We start from the raw sequence: 20,261 nt of genomic DNA, 5'->3' as shown, positions 1-20,261 counted from the left end.
TGTCCACAATCAGCCCGAAGGCTATCCAGCAATCCATAGGGATCACAATTCCAAGTTTCCGCCCATAGACTAGTATGCGGGCCTCGAGATCCAATCCCGAGTCACGTTAGCCTCTTGTGCAGGACCCAGAAGGCGAGGGATTTATGGCCAGAGCCCCCTGGCACCCAAGCGTCCTCTTGCTTCAAGTAGTGCCCAACGAGAGACCTCTCGTGGCGGGTTCGGTCCACGTTCCCGGCGCGGTCAACAACCCCCTTGGTTAGGGTCAGGCAAGCAGTCGGGGGTAACTGAAGCTGCCTCTCCCTTCAAGCCTTCAACCTAAAGTATGGATATTCATTTAATTTGTAATTCATTGGTCAAACAAGTCAAACAGTACTCTAACATCTCTAGCAAGCACAAACATTTCCTTTGATCATTTTTGTTGTTGGCAAACTGCTAAGGAAGGAATCTTTCCTTTCGAATGCATCTAGCACTCGATCTGGGGTGTCTTGCAACTTGGCAAGATCCCTTATATTATGGGTTAGGGCGTACCCTATTAACCCAACTTGGTCAACCCTAAAGTTCATTGGATATTTCAGTTTCCAGTTTTTAACCTTCCTTACTTAGAAGGATATCAAAGTATACATCCTCTTGCAAGATAACTTGCGTAAGGATCCGCCATCCTTGTTGCGAGAATTTAGCCTTTCTTCTTGTGAATCAATCACAAGACCATATGACTTCATACTTGTCGCGCAAGTCCTGTATTGTACTATGCGATAATGGAGTTACGAAACAATCTGTTTTAGTTTCTTTAAGCTGACGTTGTTACCTAGGGTTTTCTAGTTTTATTATTTTCTTTTAAGAAACTCAAGGACAAACCCTAATTTCTTTTACGTTTACAATTTACTGATCCTACAAACAGGGAATGTGGGCAAGTATTTAAGGTATAAACGTTTCTTGGATTTTAATTCATTCCCAATAAATATTTCACAGCATAGGTATTTCTAAGTTTATATTAATTTGGTTAACTTTTAGAGGGTAATATCGAGATCACCTTCGCACGATTTGTTACCTATGTGTCAATTGATTTTTCAATCCTAAACTTTATTGATTTAAGGTTAGGTAAATTCAATTAATCTTCCTTTTTCCTTGCGAACAAAACTCATGCCAAATAAGCAATCTTTCCCTTGCTAAGCTATGCAGTTAGCAATGATAACTTCCTAGATTTTAAGCATCGTAAGAAACCTTTCATGATTCTCACCTACCATGATGATTCGTTGTAAAAAGAATAGGGGTTAATAGTGCAAGATGCAGTTTTATACCTTCTAGGCTTAACCGAAGTATACTACTTTACTGGGTAAATAATCTTGCTCATAATTCGTTTCAATGCATAATGCTATTTGAAGGAAAAATATGTTTATACTTTATTTATTTTGCATGTTCAATTAAACTAAATTCCTTTGTCATAAATAACTAGGACAAAATATATCTTATCCCTAACAATTCATCTTGCACGATTGAATTAAAACCGATATAAAATTAAGAAGGAAAAAACCTGGGTTTGGGATGAGATATCCACATGGATACTGGGAGATGACCCTCCCGCAGCTACTCCTTGGACTTTCTTAGGAGGCATCGCAGTTGTAGTTCTTTGAACGTGGAAAGAGTTTTACACTCCTTTTTGGAATTCCACCGTTGATCCCTTGCACGTTAATACTCTTCTTCTCTTTTTCGAGTAGGGGAAAAACCAATTCCCAAGGGTATTTTGGAAAGGCAAGGAACAGTTAAGGGTTTATCCACAAGGAGGGGGTAATAAGACCTTTAAGGTCTTAATTCTTTTGGGAGGGAAAGGCTTACAAAGCCCATGGAAGAGGCCCTATAGGGTTTTTACACACGGGGGGAAAGTAACAAGCCCAAAAGAAAGGGATTAAGGATTAAATACGGGGGAAGTAAGGATTAAATACGGGGGAAGTAAGGTTTAAATTATGGGGTTCCAACACCCATGGGATGAGGGCCTTAAAACACGGGGGTTGTGTGTGTGTTTCCAAAGGCATATGAAGGGGGCCTTGGGAGATCTTTGGACACGGGAGTGAAAGGTATAGGAAGGGGGATCTTGAAGGGATTTTTGGATATGCGAGAGGGGTGTGTGGACATGGGGTGAAAAGGCCTTACGGGTTTTAAAACCCAGGGGGGAAAGACGAAGGGCAACACAAGGGGCGAAGGGAACACAAGGGGGATGAAAAGGGCCTAGGGGGATTTAAAAACCTGCGGGGGGGGGAGTGTTAAAAGGGAATACGAGGGGGGTGAAAGGGGGCTTAATTAGCACCGGGGGGGAAGGGTGTGTAAAAAGGGGACACGAGGGAGGGTGAAAGGGGGCTTAATTAGCCCCCCCTTGAGAAGCTTCTTTTAAGAAGCTTCTATGCTTCACGTGGCAAGGGGGGTTTCGACGCCTCGTTGGCGACGGCCAGCAGCACTGCGATTCGATCAACGGCTGTAGGCGGCGGTAGTCTCAGCAAATTTCCTCCTCGTCCACCTCTTCCTCCTCACTTCAGCTCCTCCACACGTCGAGTCTGGCAGCGTCCTCCTCCTTTCTTCCCTTCCACTCCCCCTTGGTTGGGGGGGGGGGGGGGTTTATAGGGAGAAGGAAGGAATTCCTCCCTCCCCTCATGTCGCCCTGCATGAGCTTGAGGATACACAAGCTCCAACGAGGAGCTTGATGTCCTTTGTAAATCCCTCACTCCCTTCCAGCACGACCCGCCCGCCGAGAGAGAAAAAAAAAATTCCATGAAGAATATTTGATATATTACAAAGCACCCCAATCTCTCTCCCATGACCAAAATCAAGGGAGGCAATGGCACCACATGGGCTGCCTAGACAAAGTCTAAATGCTCTAGGCCACCACCAAACTAGTCAAGGCCATTGGCCAAGAACCACAGAGTTAGAAGAGAAGCAAGTGACTAGCAACCTCCTCAATGCTCTAGTGACCACCAACTCTAAGCTTAAGCAACTTGCTTAGGCAGCACCACACACTATGGCAAGAGCTGAAACACTGGATGGAAGAACTAATGGAGCATGCTTTTGTTGACTTGCAGGATCATGATGCAATCACGTAGATACGCTGCACTCAGTGCCGAAGTCACTACATGTTAACACCTTTTGGGGAGGCACTAAGACACACCCAGTTTTTCCTATCCTAACCCTAGCAGACGTAATGCAGAAGGAGTCGTAGATATTGGGATAGGAATGGGTGCGTTGAGCCTGCTATGCTCCAGGCTTGGGAAAATCCGCCTGTTGAAACAGCTAGGTTCAATGTCACTCTAGCTAATGGGACAAAAGTAAGGCCATTTGGAGTCTTGAAGAGTTGGCCAGTGAAGATCGCAGGTATCCAATTCCCTATGAACTTCATCATCATGAAGGGAGTGGACTATGACATTTTGCTAGGCTGACCCTGGATGAGGAACACTTGAGTCATTCAAACTGGGACAATAGTCTAATCTTCCTAGAAAACCAAATAGAAGAAGTGAAGGTCGAGATGGAGACTTGGAAGATGACCCTCATCGAGGCCATCTCTGCCATGCTCAAGGGTGATGTGCCAGTAAAGAAATTGTATGGGCCATTAACCAAGTACATCCCTTGCCCTAAGGATGAGCAAGATTGGATGCACATCCTAGTGACCATCAATCTCCCATTCTAAAACAAAGAGGAGACGTACAAGTAGGCTGCAAAAACTGCAAGCATGTCAAATAAGGAGTCCACATTGCCACTCTACATGATGGCTAGGAGCTCAAGTAGCCAACCAAGGCCTGTCTCTTTCTATATCCCTAGCAACATGCTAGAACTTCACAAGATCCTCTAGTATTTGACAGGCAAATTGATTGGCAACCCCTCTGCTAATCTCAAGCCCCTCAGATATTTGTTGGATGAGCCTAAGTGGAAATGGACTAAGTTGCATGATCTAAACTTACCACGCAATTGGGCCTTAGCCACCAATGAAGGATAGGCTGGAGACACGAGAGTCTACGAGTAGTCAGGAGGAGCTGATTCCGATGATGAGTACAAGGACTGCCATGCCCAAATTTGTGAGAAAGCACGATGAAAGATGTGGTTTGATAATCACATCAAACAACGTGACCTTGAGCAGGGAGACCTTGGTTTTCTCTACTCGGTAAAGGGCCACGGATTGGGACCTTTTCGAGTGTGCACCATTAGGAGGACGAGCAATGTAGAACCCTTGAGGGCATAGGCTTCTTCAAAGGCGGTCGCATTAAGAAGTACTACCCTCCCACACATCCACTACATGAGTCCCCCTCTGTTGGAAGTCCCTGTCAATGCCCGCGTAGCCACCATTACCAAATTAGAGGACGAGGATGAGAAGGTAGTAGCACCAACATACCTACACATCATAGCCATCGCCTGGTGCATGCATGTATTTGATGCCTTGATTGACAAGGGAGTTGACTTCAATGTCTTGACTTACGCTCGTTGGACCCTCATTGGTCAGCCACAATTACAATCCACCAAGGCTAAACTTAACCCATTTTGGGGCAAGTCATATACACTCCTAGGGAAGTGCAAGATTGCAGTCTCTATCGAGTGTGAGAGCCTATCAGTCATCTTCTATGTATTGCCAAATACAAAGGATGAAAATCAAGAATCATTATTAGGATGCACTTTTAAGAAGCAAGCACAATGCAACATAGATTACAATCTGCAATGTATTCACCTTGCCATTGGCAACGTTCAAATCATGACAACTTTTAGCAAGGGCAGCGAGGCTCCACCCAAGTCTGCCATGCAACCAATAGAGCTACCTAGTACTTGGCCTAGGGAGGGGGGTCATCAGTCATCACAACCCACCCAGATTGCAAAACCACCACAACTAAGGCTATCCCCAAAGTCACAGAGCCCGTGCTTAAATGGGTGCCAAAGCACCAAAAATGGCCTACTCGTAGCTAGCAAACACAGCCCCACAAGGCTCACAATTGTCATTCAAAACCTAAGTAACCAATCTGACACTATTGACATAGCTGCATAATCAAGCTGCAATGGATCCCCAAATATCTGTTGCAAGCCGAAGGATACTACGAAGGCAACACCTGGATATGGGTGCCCAGGAAGAGAGATCCTAAAAGCATAGCCCAACCATGGCCATCGCTTGCCACCACATCTCCAAGAAGCCCCACTCCTGATAAGGCAATGAACACCCAAAAAACCCAAGTGGCAAAGACTACAGAACCCGTGATGATTGCAGTCAAAAAACCCCAACCAATCTATTGACTCAAATAGCCACATGATACCCCAAAATCATCTAATTTTGGAGAGCTTGGCACCCCAGTGGCTGCGCAAGAAGAGGTCAATGCACCATCTCTACCACTAGAGCCACCCTCAGTACCCTAAAGCAGCATGGGACACATGGATCAAACTACAGAGATACCCTTAGACACACCACTATCAAGTTCGCTACCCCTCGAACCATTATTGCCTAGTTCAATTCCACCCCAACCACCAGCAGGTCTTAGGCCTTCCTACGAGCGAAATTCATTCCTATTGGTCACCAAGGAACTTGCTAAGAATACAAGAGATGACTTGGTGACTTGCATCAAGCTCTTGGATAACACCTTTACCACATTTGCTAGGAGCTACAAAAGACTTGACCTCAACTTGCTTGATGAACCCCTTGTGGCTGAGGTTCGTTCCTTGTCTTGCACTTGGGAAGAATATGAGTTTATGACTGTAACATCCCCCAAAGTCTCAAAGGAGTTGATCGATAATGGTGAAATCTCAAAAGAGCACGTGTTCATCAGATGACTAATAACATCATATCACAAGCCCCAAAGGCTTGCGTTAACCATTGAGCTTGAGGAACTCACTCACCTCACTGACTCTAACTCCTCCTTCTTACAAAAATGGTGTAACCTACGTCTCTAATAGGAAAAATAGGGTTGCCAAATAATGACTAATGCTGAGCAATGCTGTGCCATCAAAACAACTGAGTAGGACCCCAACTTACATAGCACCAATCTCTTTCAGGGTCTTAGCCATCACCCGAAACAGACACCTAGACAACTACCATCCTTACATTGATTATATCCTTAGAGAAGAGGAGCTACATGTGGCTAACTGCATCAACTGGGGAGATTTTCTAACAGATGTCCTAACTTACATTGCCCAAGTATGCATTAGTCCTCGTAATCTTGATTGTCATGCCCACTTACAATACAACCTTGATTTCTATGATTGTCTTATGCCCAAGTAAATAGCACCCTAATGTGCTCAAATGTCCTGCCTCTCCCATGTCTAATCCTAGAAAGGATTCTTTTCATTACCAAGGGGGGAGGGGGTAAGGTGAAGTAAGGTGAAATCAAGGAAAAGTGTAAGGTGAAATCAAGGTAAAGTGTCATAAAATCGTGGAAATGAATAGAATTGCTCGAAGGAAAATTCTCTTTTTATGCTTAAAGCATGTTCTTCTTTCCATAAAAGCATGATCAATTCCTGTAACAGTTTATCTTCCCACAAGAAAATGTCTTAAGAATACTAATGGTGAACCATGATATATGACATGAACCTAAAATGGCAGGGCAAGATAAAGGTATCAAGCTTTCGTTCACGGAGGAAGAGCAAGCTAAGTATGGCTTGACAGTAGAAACGAGGGGCTACAGCCAGGCTACAACCAGTTCACATTCAAGCATGCCATAAACCTAGAAGATGCCATCATGGAAGAGCCACCCATAAAACAACTCATGGACTAGTGCAGCCTACAGAAGTATGTAGAGAAGGTCATGCAGGCGGTCAACTATGAAAAGTGCACAGAATTTCTGAGAAACTTCAATGCCAAAAGGAACTGTGGCATGGTGACAATCAAGAAAAGGAAAGAAGCCCACCAAGTGGAGGTGGAATTGAGCCCTGTAGTGGTGGAGAAGGCCCTAGGTTTGACTAGCAGAATAGAGTGATGCCCAAAGAGGGACATGTATAGCATGCTAGGGATGAACAAGGCTGCCATGCACACAGTGGATGGGATAAGCTTAGCAAACATCCCAAATCCTAAGATCAAGCTATAGGAAAAAATGGTCCATGCTCTCTTTTCCAATCAAAGGTACAGTGCCCTTATGAGCAGAATTGGGGTGCCGTTGTTTGAGAGCATCGCAGCGGGATCCCCAAATGAAATAGATTGGAACACCTTCGTGCAAAAAACTATTGAAATCTTAGCGAAAGCTTTGAGCACTGTTAGAGCACTGGCAGGAGAGGAATCCCAGGACTCCATAGCAAGATTAGCTCAAAAGAAGTCCTCCTCCAAGGCATCCACCATCAAGTTCACTGGAATCCTAACGGCCATCATCCAGGAGGCATTGAAGGACATAGAGGGAGGTGGAGAGGGAGTAGGGGAAACCCTCAGACCAATTTCCTCACGGTGAATAGGTGCAGTCCAATGAAAGGACTATAAGTGATAGGGAAGATCAGGAGACGCAGTCCTAGCCAAGGAGAGCCGAAGGCACAGAAGAAGGGAAACCCATCAAAGCTACAGAAGGAGACAAAAGAAACAATGACAAGGGAGGAACGAGCGGCAAGTTGAGGAAGGCCCAAAAAGAGTCCAAGAAGGATGAAGATGAGAGAAAGAGAAAATCATAGCAAGAGGCATAAGAGCTAAGGAGAAAGGAGGATGAATACATAGTGGAGGCCATGCACAAGTCTATAGAGGAGACCCATGGCCCCAGAGAAATAGCCACCTTGAGTCCATGGCGCAAAGGTGAACCAAGTGGCAGTGCTGAAGTAGCCCCAGTTGTTGCGGGGAAGGGCAAGGCTCTGTTGTATCCCCTCCCTTCGATTCTCACACCTCAGGCCACCAACACCACGTCCACAACACATGAGCCAGTGCCTACCATGGACACCACTCAGCTCATGTCCATGATGCAATTCCTAGTCATTAAAGTATAAGAGATGGCGCCAGGGGTAGGAGCCAAAAGGTTGGCTATGGTGGATGCCGAGTCAAGGCAAGACCCAAAGAGGCAAAGCTTGGAGGCATCCACCACCATAGCACCACCAATGATGCCCCCAGCTGTGGACTATGATCCCTACGTGGCTGGACTCCTAGCCCAGCTAGAGAAGGCTAAGGAAGAGAATAAGCTTGCGGCTATGGAACTAGAGGCCTAAAAAGAAGTTTCCACGGCTCTATGGCTAGAGATGACACGTCAAGCTGTGGCCCATCTTACACAACATGCCACCATGCAAGCACAACCAACCAAGGTGCAGATGTGACAGCCCTAGTCGAAAAGTGAATGAAGAAGCTCATTTGGAGCATCGCAAGAGAAGGAAACCGCAAAAGGCTAAGCGATGGATCTCGCCAACACAATATTCAATTTCAAAGACGGACCCGCCCATTAGCCTCTCTTAACACTAGGACTCATTCCCAACTCAAGGGCCTTCCAATTCCATAAATCCCTCCAACACACCTCCCAACACGGCTCATATACAAACTCAAAAATCCACCTAATTATCCCTACAACACCATCCAACTCACCACCCAACAAAAATGCCATGGGATTGGCACTCAACTAGGAGGGGGTAATGTTAAGCCTTAGACGAACAAGGTGGAAAAGTGGAAAATCCAAAAAATCTAACGCAAAAGACAAGTCCAAGGCAAAAGTGGAATGGAAGACGAATGTGCATCAAGAAAAAATCGAGAAATACAAAACGTGTGAAAAAGTCCTAAATCAAGGAGAGAGGAGCACAAGAAAAAGTGCAAGTTAATACTTTTATAAAAGAGCGCAAGGCGTACCATGATGTATTTTAAGAGTGCCCATTGGCTCTCACCCATGCAAATTGTAAAGGTAGATGGGCGGTAGGAAAGAAGCTAGAAAGATAGGAGAACAATGGAAAAAATGGCCTAGGCTATGGCCGGCCATGTAAAAAGGGGATGACCACCCAAGGGAAAGAGGGTTTTGTATATAAAGTTCAAAAAGTGAATGAGAGCTCATTCTTTGGTGTGTGGCAAAGTGGATTCTTCTTCTTCTATTCTTCTCTTCTCTTGCTAGCTTGTGAGTGCTTAAGGGAGGGAGTGTGAGTGAGTGAGGGAGTGTGTGAGAGTGAGGGATTTTGGAGGTGAAGCCCTCCTTTATCTTCTCTCTTCTTCTTCTCTTCTCTTCTCTCATCTCGCATATGGCTATGGAAGATGGAGCTTGGAGGTGGAGGTTTGAGGATGCTTGATCTTGTATCGAGAATCTCGGAGCTATCGGAGTGCTTGAGAGAGGAAGCAACTCAATCGGGCATCAAAGGTAAGCTCACTACACTCATAGAGAGGTATGGCACATCGGCTATGTGAGAGGTAGCCATTAGTGCTCACTTGAAACACTTGAGCAATAAGTTGTCCATGGGTCTTGGTGGTTGCCTCTACATTAAACTCCAAGTTTATCACTATTAGCATGTGTTTGAAGCTAGCCTCAGTAGAGCTGGAGCTATTTATCTCAGTTGCCATTGTAATAAAGTTGCTTTCAAAATCTTCACATATGTACCTAGTGTGAGAATCGGATTGGTTGATTTCAGATGAATCAATGTCTATTTTATCAGAACCTTTAGGTGGAGTGGGTTTGTGATTTTTTGATGAAATCCTCTCTATCACACAATCTAGATGGAAATCAAAAGCACAATCCTTGCAATGGTATACCCATCCAAATCATTGTTTACCACAATCATCACAAAAATATAGCCCTCCTTCATATGCACTTTCAGTTAATTTGAGGGGATGCTCATGCTGCATGGAAACAATCTCTTTGGCAAAACTTTTTACTTTTGCATTGATGCGTTCATGTGTCTCTACAACAACATCATTTGTAAAAGGGAAAGCAACTACTCCCTACAAGCTAACCAACCCTCGACCATCAATAGTTATTTTCCATCTGGACCAACAAACACCAATTGTGAAATCCCTTTCACATCAAAATACTAAGAAATACTTCTAATGGAGCTATCATTGAAAGGCAGAGCAAGCCATGGCATTCCATCAAAGTACTCTATAAAATATTCCTTATCCCTATCACTAGATAGAAATACGATCTCAAAATTCTCACCACGGCTCTTCAGTTCATTATAAACAAATTTCAACTTAGGGGTGACCCTCCAACAAGGAGGGCACCAATGAGTTGAAAAGTAGAGGCCTATTGTCTTGCCTATGAGGTAGGCAACTTTGACCTCTCCATACTTTGAAAGCACATAATCCCTTTCCTTAGCAAGAAGAAGTGACTCAAGGGTTAGGCCTCATGCTTGGCATCTTCTTCTTGCTTCCAATCTTCAAGTATTTCAGTAGTAAAAGGATATGCTTCAATTCCATACTTGTAAAGAAGCTCCACACCCTCACTCTACGTAGTCTTTCCTTGCTTATCCAATATTATCAAAGTAGGTATGCCTTCAACTTCAAACCATTGACTAAGTACTTTTTTCATTTTCAAATCACTATATGTGGCACATGCTCCAATCCATCTTCGAGCAAACATGCAACTGTCTCTTTTGCTATCAACCATGATCATGGTGGTGTGATGAAAGATCAATCTTTAGCAACCAAAGATCTAGCTTAAAAATATTGCAGCATGGTCAAAGCTTTGGGGGTTGAACAATTAGTCAACAAATCACCTTCCTTGGTTTCACTAAAGCCATTAGCTTGTCCTTTCTCTGAATATGATAATGCTATCAATTGTCAGAGATCTAAAATGCAGGCACTAGTGTCTGAGCATCCTAAGATCCTAGTCTCTAATGCAACTCAGATAGGTATGGAAGTACAACTATCATCAGAGGGGGGTGTTGTAATTTAGATACCTAGCTCACAACATAAAATTTTCAAGTCTGGTTCTCCAAGCAAGCTAAATCCATAGAGGCCATAATAAGCATGCAACAAATCTAGTACTCCCCCTAGATAATTGCTAAAACCACCAAACTCACTTTGATAGCTTAATAAAAAGGCATGCAATGCATTTGTATAAGTGCAAGCATCTATGGTGGACTATTTTTGGCAAATATATGAACCTTAGCTTATGTATGGTGACTTTTCAGATATTAGGAAGTAAAAATGGATGTTTGGATTTTTAGATTCACAACAATATTTAGATATATAAGGTGGATGCAAGGGGTGGAAGTTATGATGGTTATGGATGAATTTCTAATATGACAGATGTAGTTCGCAATTTACATTCTATCTTCTTCTCTGTCAATACTCTATGCATGTATCTTGGTCTTTAAGAAAAAGTTCAATGTATCAATGGTGGATTTCTAGTTGAAGATGGAATTTCTCAAATTATCTGTCTTATTCTTGTTTCAGATTTTTTGTGTATTCCTTGTTTTGGAGTGTAATAACAATGCAGTGATGTTGAGTGAGGAATGTTCATATTACTGTAGTGACGTTTTGTGCAATAGGCGGAATCATGATGTTTGTCAGGGTAGAAGTCAAACAAATTTATCAAAGTCTGTGGAGAAACTTTTTGGCTGAGTAACCATTATACATTGGTGATCACTGTCTTGTGATGTGATGTCATGGTTGAGTTTGCTCTCTTTTGTCAAGGGGGATGAGTGCCAAGAATATGCCAAGTAGTAGTTATGGTGACGGTTATAGTGGAAATTATGGCTTCTCAACTTCTACAAAGCCCCATTCACTCACAACATTAGCACAAGAAGAGCACCAGGAAGAGAATTTGAGTGACAATGATGCAACAGATGATGAAACGGAGGATCTTGAGTTTGAGTTGGACTTTAAGCCTCTTGTAGACCCTAAACCATCGATAGCTTCGCCCCTCCCTCTTGCTCTTGACGTACAACACACGAACAAGGAGATTCAAGAGACAATGCAAGACAATGAAGAGGTTGACTTGATCATTGATCTCTTTCCAAACCATGCTTGAATTGTAAAAGCCAAGGTATTATATCAAGTGTTTTGTCTTGATCATTCTGGCCACTTTCTTAACAATTACAAGAAAGTCAAATTGGTATTAGTGGACCCTATTGGTAAAACCTAACACATTTTTCCATTGATCATATTCATTCTTTCATTTCCCTCTTCGAATCTTACTAACAATGGGTGGGTTGAATGAGGAGTCTTGTGGATGATAGCCATCTATGGCTAGAGTTGGGGTTCGATTCTCCACAAACTCAATCTTGTTTGTTTGAATAGGTTTTGAAGGTACATTAGTACCTAGCACCAAGGCAGGATGTCCCAGCCTCTCTCTCTTGCCCAACAACTTTTCTCATAAAATTTCATATCATCTCTCTCTCTCTCTCTCTCTCTCTCTCTCTCTCTCTCTCTCTCTCTCTCTCTCTCTCTCAGTTGGAGGTTCTAACCATGCATTGTCTTGTTGATGTCTCAATAGTTGAGCCATGTTGCATAGCACCCTCTTATGGCTCCATTCGATATACCAAACTCGCGCAACACCCTCTTATGGCTCCATTTGATACCAAACTCGCGCTCTAGGTGACCGAGGACAAACGTTTTGTCGAGCTCTAACAAATCCCTGCATTGTAACAAAAAAGAATTAAACCAATCTCTTGATATTTGGAATCATTAAAGTAAGTCAAAGATACATACACCCATAAAACATGAACTTTAGGCATATAGGTTTCCAGCAGCGATCCGATGCATCGATGGAAAAGATATTCGCCTTCGAAGGTACCACCCATCCCTCAGCATCGATGTCGCAACTGACCCCTAACTCTCCAATGCAGTGCAATGTCCCTACCCCTTGAATTCAGCACCCCCCCTTTTTCATAAAATAATCAATTTATTTAAAATCCCCTCCCCCTGTCATCATCAACAGGTGGTAGGGGTGGGGGGAAAGGACGAGAGGTTGACGCCGATGCCAAGGCAGGTGACGGCATGGGTGAAGCTGACGAGAAGGAAGGCTATGATGACATAGATAAAGGCATGAGATAACATCGATGAAGAGGGAGATAGTGATGATGACACTAATGAATGGAAGCCACATGGCCTACTATCTCTAGCTCTCTTGACCAGTCCACGAGAGCTCCCCCACCACCATGCAATACCACCCCAACCCCTATAAAACCCCCCCCTTTAAGAAAAGGGGATGGTGACTTCTTCTTTCCCCCCTTGCTGCAATAGTCTGGTGTGTGTGTGTGTGTGTGTGTGTGTGTGTGTGTGTGTGTGTGTGTGTGTGTGTGTGTGTGTGTGTGTGTGTGTGTGTGTGTGTGTGTGTGTGTGTGTGTGTGTGTGTGTGTGTGTGTGTGTGTGTGTGTGTGTGTGTGTGTGTGTGTGTGTGTGTGTGTGTGTGTGTGTGTGTGTGTGTGTGTGTGTGTGTGTGTGTGTGTGTGTGTGTGTGTGTGTGTGTGTAAATAAGAAGAAGAAGAAGAAGAAGAGGGAGAGAGAGAGAGAGAAGAAGAAGTTAGAGAAGAAGAGATAACGATAGAGAGAGAAAAGAAAGAAGTTGAGGGAGAGAAAAAGATAGAAGAGAGAGGAGAGGAAATAATAATAATAATTATTATTATTAGAAAAGGAGGGTATCATCTCAAAGGCCCTACTCTATCACCTCTTGCGGAGTCAAAGTCTCTCTCGTCTCTTGCAAAGGCCCTACTATCTCCATCCTAGCTACTCAAAGATAGATGATGCAACCCCCAAGTTCATTGAAGTTCTACTCAAAGAAACAATCATCCATCATGGCCCCTAAGAGGAGAAGTCTGGGAGCTATGAATGCAAAAGTCGCAAAAGTTGCACTTGGAAATGCCAGTGGAGATAACATTCCAACCCCCATTATGCAAACCCAAGTTCATCTATTGCATGAAAGAGGGTGTCCACATGCATCCTTTCTTCCCTTGTTGACCGCGAATCTATATCTATCTCATGAGATTATCCTCCACTCGCAAACTGAATTATCTCCCCATTTGGCCCCACTAATCAAGCACAAAGTACAGAAGTCTTGTGGGACACGCGTCTAAGGGAGACAAAGATCGAGGATGGGCCCCAAGCAGAAAATGATGCGCGTGGATGGAAACCCCACAATGAGCAACAAAGCATGGGGCGAGGGCACCACTGCCAACTCAACTGCGGTACCTGTTATAAGTAATGTATTTCCAAATTAATGGATGATTTCTTTGATCCACGCATGAGATACATTAGACTCATACTAGGCAGCATGGGAAGGGATTATTAAAAAGGATAAATTCATCGCAAACATTTGAAAGATGGAGTTTGCAATGTGCATGTATCAAGGGAAGTTAGTTGCACCTAGTTGTTATGAGACAAGTCCATACATATCATAAGTAGCATATAAGATTCTAAAGTACTAAGCATTGATATGTCTTCAATTAATCTTTACCTAGGATGATATTATTAAGACTTGAAGATGCACGTAGACGGTACATGCATGGGAAAGATTATATGAAACATACATTGATGGTACACAAATTGATCTTGCATTAAAGTCTTGCTAATATCATAAGCTATTAGCTCATTGGGATCTTGAAGTTATGCATAGCTAGTGCAAAAAACAATGATTAAGATTATAACTATGATACCTTGAGATCCGTCTGATAGTGACTATGTTTATCAAACCTATGGGCTAGATGTAACAACCACCCTTGGGCAAGTGAAGAGATCAAGGATTAGGAAAACCTAAGTCCGATGCCTTTTTACTTGTTGGGAAGAAGGTAGGGTTGTCGATCAATGCAAGTGACCTACAGAACTTACGTCTCATACAATGTTAAAACCCCTAACATATGCCTTAGCCAAAAGAAGGGTGTATTAGGTAAAGTTTACATAGAACCACTCCTGATTCCAAGGGGGAGAGCAAAAACATGATGGAAAGGTTATCACAACTCCCAGGGGGTCCACCAGGGTTTATCGCATGGTACCATGTGAGTTTAAGGAAGGGGAGTTATTTAAGGAAAGGAAGGTACATTTTATAAGGTAAGGTCTCATAAATAGGGGGTAGATAAGGGATATTTTCATATATTTATTGCACATAGGTGATGTCTCCTTATTACTACTAGTGAATCCCCCGTGTCGTGACTATTCTTGCAATGTTTGGAAAAGGATACCATTTTTTTTGTTGATTGATCAAATAACGTCCTAAATGCTTTTGCATTAAATTGATTGTTGGGATTTGATTTGGATGATTATTCCAAGTGCCTGTGTCTGATGGTAAATGCATAGCAAGGTTCAATGATGACAAGTTGCCATGGGAAAATAAAGAAATATTTTCATGGAAGATGATATTAGGCTGATTTCCTTGATTGTGCTTGATTCTTAATTTGATTAAATAAGGAAGGATATTTTGTGCGAGTGGATCATCTCCAAGGTCGCACCACATTTCAACCCCGAGAGGGCACTACTCGATTCAAGGCCAAAGGTCGAGTAGTGAAAAGGCCAACCATGGAAAGTTGTGTGTCACTCCTAGGTTTCTTGGGGTTAGTGGAGCTCTGGGCACCCCTTGCCGAGTCCAAAACGGAGTTGTAGACTACCATGAGCCCAATGTCTAGGGTGTCGGAAGATTTTATTCTAGATAATGGATGGAAATTAGGTTTACTCAGATGCACCGGGCGCTGCACGTCTTTTCACCGACTCTCACGAAATTTGTCGTGCCGAGCGCTAGAGGCCTTCCCCCTTGCCGAGCAGATTGGTCCTACTACTATAGGGGAAGGTGTAGAATCACCTAGGCTAGCCAAAGATCTCTCTGATGCCAAGATTGAAGCGGATTCCCTCACCAAGCTTTCCTCTTCTCTCCTGCTCTCCTGAAACCCTGCAATGCACAATGTGGCCTTTCTTGCCACTTTTGGCCCTTATACCCCTTTTCGGCTATGGTATTGGCACCCCCAATAACTCACTTGCCAACCTTAGGCATCAGAAGCGAGTTTTTTACCACTTTTGCACAATTCTTGCCCTGTTTTTGCCCTGTTTTGCAACAGTAATCCTAATGCTTATTTTCTTTGTTTTTCTTTGTTTTCTCCTACTCTAATGCATCCAAATCACAAAGTAAATACCTACACTACTACATCTCACAACATAACTCTCAAAAAGCAAAAACCTACTTCCCAAGGAGATCGAATACCATCTTCAACCCCCTCACTTCCTACCTATCTCAAGCACCGATTCAGGGGAAAACCCTTACTTTGATGCTTGATTCGAAGCGTGCAAGCACTCAAGGCTTGAATCCGTTGGTCCCGGTAATAGAACCAAAATGTGGGAGCTCTCGCTCAACCGCCAAGACCCACGGATCGCTTATTATTTCAAGCGTTCCAAGCCGAGCACTAATGGCTACCTCTCACATAGCCGACGCACCATCCATAGCTACGGGTGTAGTGAGCTTACCTCCATGCCGTTTGAGTTACCTCCTCTCCCATGCACTCCGGTAACTCCACGATTCAAGTGCAAGCTTCAAGCTCCATCCTCAAGCTCTACGCTCCAAGCTCCATCACCGCGAGCAAGAGAAGAGAAGAGAAGAGAAGAGAGGAAGAGAGGAGAAGATGGAGAGCTTCTCCACCCCATGATCCCTCACCCTCACACACTCACTTCCTCACACTCTCACACTCCCTCTCTCAAGCACAAGCTCAAGCAAGCAAGAAGAAGAAGAAGAAGAAGAAGAAGAAGAGAAGAGCCGATTTTTGCCACATACAAGAATGAGCTTCTCATTCAACTTTCAACTTTATATACAAAAACCTAAATCTCTTTTGGGCGGTCATCCCCTTTTCCCCTTTTTTACATGGCCGGCCGTAGCCTAGTCCCTTTTTCTCATTGTCCTTCTATCTTCCTAGCTTCCTTTCCATCGCCCGTCTACCTTTACAAATTGCACAGGTGAGAGCCCCGACGCTCCATGAATTAAACCATGATGCACTTACGCTTTTTTACAAGAGTTTTGACTTGCACTTTTCCTTGTGCGCCTTTGTCTTCCGTTTCTCTTTGCCTTGGCCTTTGTATTTGTCTTCAGTTTTAGCTTTTTGGATTTTCCACCGCCTAGCACTCTTTTACAAGATTTCAGGGTGCGCCTTTGTATTTTAAAATGCATCTTTCCCCTTTTAGCAGCTGCCTTGGACTTTTAAGGTTGCCCTTGCGCTTTTGGCCTTTTCTCCTCTTCTTTCTTCAATCGAGCTATCTTTTTTCCGCCTTTTCCCTGCATCTTTTTTATTTCCTTCTGCTTTCTTCGTGTTGGGGTTAATAGCTTGGAAGGCTTGAAACAATAAGTGATCCATGGGTCTTGGCAGTTGACCGCTGCCTCAACAACAACCAATAGGCATGCACGTTAGAGTTGGTATCAGAGTAAAACTTTGTAATGACATGTGATTGATTAATATATGGTTCATAGACATATCTTAAACATAATAACCTAAATGGTGTGACTTGATTGTCAGGCACCTTTTGCGCCCACGAATGCTGACATGCAAGAGAAGAAATTCCTTCTCAAGCAAATTAAGGCACCCAAGTTTGATGGAGAAGGGATAGACATCGCAATAGAGGCAGAGATATGGATTGAGTCAATGGATGATTATTTCTCTCCTTCAAGAACTACTACTACAAAATCACGCAATGGTAGCCAAACTTAAGTTAGTTGACCAGACTCACATATGGTGGAAGCAATGTGCAAAGACTGAGGTGTTTCTGAAGTCATTGTCACTTGGGCTCAGCTGAAAGATGTTGTATGTAGACGATACCTTCCAGTAACCTACCAGACTTTGAGGATGAATGAATTCTTCAAGCTCAAGCAATTGGAATTAACCTTGGAAGCCTACTACTCAAAGTTTGTAACCCTACTAAAATATACGCCACCTATGGATATTGCGTAGTAAGTATCCAAGTTTTGCCATGGCCTGAACACTCCTCTAAACCATTGTCTAGAAGCAATGCTTCCAATAGACATGCAAGATGTGTTACTTCAAGCAAAGCCAATTGTCTAAGAACTTAATTTGGACAATTGTGACAAAGATGATTCCCGAGATTAGGGCAAGAGATGCCATACATGTGGAGAGATAGGGCACATCTGTAGGAGATGTCCCTACTATCAATGCTTCCACTGCAATGAGTTGGGACACGTCCAAGCAGATTGCCCTAACTTAAGTCCGAAAGACATTAACCCCCAAGGAAACAAAGCTACACAGGCGTAGTTTAAATATATATAGAGGAATCAGATGAAGACAAAAGACCTAGAATCCACTATACCTTATTAGGATAACTAGAAATCCTAGAAACTCTATCAACATATAATAAAACCTATATTAAGATTAAATCCTACTCTTGTACCTATGATTAATTGCAATAATATGAGTTGCACTACTTGAATCATTAAAAGTAGCACAATGGATGCATGGTGGGTCCTAACCCACAGACCTTAAGCCCTATTAATGCTTGTTTTCCCTAGTTCTTTTGAGATGAGGACATCTTGAGTTCTCTAAGGGGGAGAGGATGTAATGTCCCCACTTGTTCTGTCCCCCCCTTTTTCATAAAATACTCAAAAAAAATTTAAATCCCCTCCCCTTGTCATTGCTGATAGGTGGTGAGGGAGGGGGGAAAGGACGGGAGGTTGACGATGATGCCAAGGTGGGTGACGGCATGGGCGAAGCTGACTAGAAGGAAAGTGATGATGAAAGAGACAAAGTAGAGATAACGTCGATGAAGAGGGAGATAGTGACAATGATGCCGATGAAGGGAGGCCACATGGCCTACTATGTCTAGCTCCCTCGACCAGTCCATGAGAGCTCCCCTACCACCATGAAATACCACCCCAACCCCTATCCCCCCCCCCTTAAGCAAATGGGATGAGGACTTCTTCTTTCCCCCCTTACTGCCAAAGTCCAGTGAAGAGAGAGAGAGAGAGAGAGAGAGAGAGAGAGAGAGAGAGAGAGAGAGAGAGAGAGAGAGAGAGAGAGAGAGAGAGAGAGAGAGAAGAAGAAGAAGAAGAAGAAGAGGGAGAGAGAGAGAAGAAGAAGAGGAGGAGAGAATAGGGAGAAGAAGATATAACCCTCCCTTAAGCAAAGGGGATGTTGACTTCTTCTTTCCCTCTTGCTACCGTAGTCCAATGAAAGAGAGAGAGCCCCTTGCAGGCGTAGTCCGATGAAGAGAGAGAGAGAGAGAGAGAGAGGAAGAAGAAGAAGAAGAAGAAGAAGAAGAAGAAGAAGAAGAAGAAGAAGAGGGAGAGAGGGAGAGAGAGAGAGAGAAGAAGAGATAACGATAGAGAGAGGAAAGGAAGAAGTTGAGGGAGAGAAGAATATAGAAGAGAGAGAAAGAGGAAATAATAATAATAATAATAATTAATAGAAGAGGAGGATATCATCTCAAAGGCCCTACCTCTTGCTTGCGGAGTCAAAGTCTCTTTCATCTCTTACGAACACCCTACTATCTCCATCCTAGCTACTCAAAGCTAGTGATGCAACCCTCAAGTCCATTGAAGTTCTACTCAAAGAAACATGCATCCATCATGGCCCCTAAGAGGAGAAGTTTGGGAGCTATCAATGTAGAAGTCACGAAAGTTTTACTTGGAATTGCCAGCGGAGATAACATTCCAAACCCCCATCATGCAAATCCAAGTTCATCTATTGCATGAAAGAGGGTGTCCCCATGCATTCTTTCTTCCCCCGTTGGCCGTGAACCTATAATGTCTTTCAAGATTATCCCCCACTCGCAAACTCAATTCTCTCCCCAATTGGCCCCACTAATCAAGCACAAAGTACAAAAGTCTTGTACGACGCGCGTCTAAGGGAGACGAAGATCGAGGATGGGCCCCAAGCAGAAAATGATGCACGTGGATGGAAACCCCACAATGAGCAACAAAGCATGGGGCAAGGGCACCACTATCAACTCAACTACCGTACCAGTTGTAAGTAATGTATTTCCAAATTAATGGATGCTTGCTTTGATCCACGCATGAGATGCATTAGACTCATACTAGGCTGCATGGGAAGGGATTATTGAAAAGGATAAATTCATTGCAAGCATTCAAAAGATGGAGTTTGCAACGTGCATGTATCAAGGAAAGTTAGTTGCACCTAGTTGCTATGAGACAAGTTCATACATAGCATAAGTAGCATATAGGATCCTAAAGTACCAAGCATCAATGAGTCTTCAATTAATCTTTACCTAGGATGATATTGTTAAGGCTCGTGGATGCACGTAGACAGTACATGCATGGGAAAGACTATATGAAACATACATCAATGGTACACAAATTGATCTTGCATTAAAGTCTTGCTAATATCACGAGCTATTAGCTAATTGGGATCTTGAAGTTATGCATAGCTAGTGCAAATAACAATCATTAGGATTATAACTATGATGCCTTGAGATTCGTCTGATAGCGACTATGTTTATCAAT

General features: G+C 43.3%; 1 pseudogene; it reads right to left on the bottom strand.

The window, feature by feature from the left end:
• Positions 1-10,493, bottom strand: part of LOC148032218 (putative nucleoredoxin 1) — a 57,337-nt pseudogene extending 46,844 nt beyond the window's left edge.
• Positions 10,494-20,261: the final 9,768 nt, after the last annotated feature.

Source organism: Lygodium microphyllum, chromosome 8, assembly GCF_053477565.2.
Source record: "Lygodium microphyllum isolate KBCC chromosome 8, Lygodium_microphyllum_v1.1.10, whole genome shotgun sequence".
NCBI lineage: Eukaryota > Viridiplantae > Streptophyta > Polypodiopsida > Schizaeales > Lygodiaceae > Lygodium > Lygodium microphyllum.
Note: the sequence above shows the minus strand (reverse complement) of the source record. Positions and strands in the feature narration are given on the sequence as shown.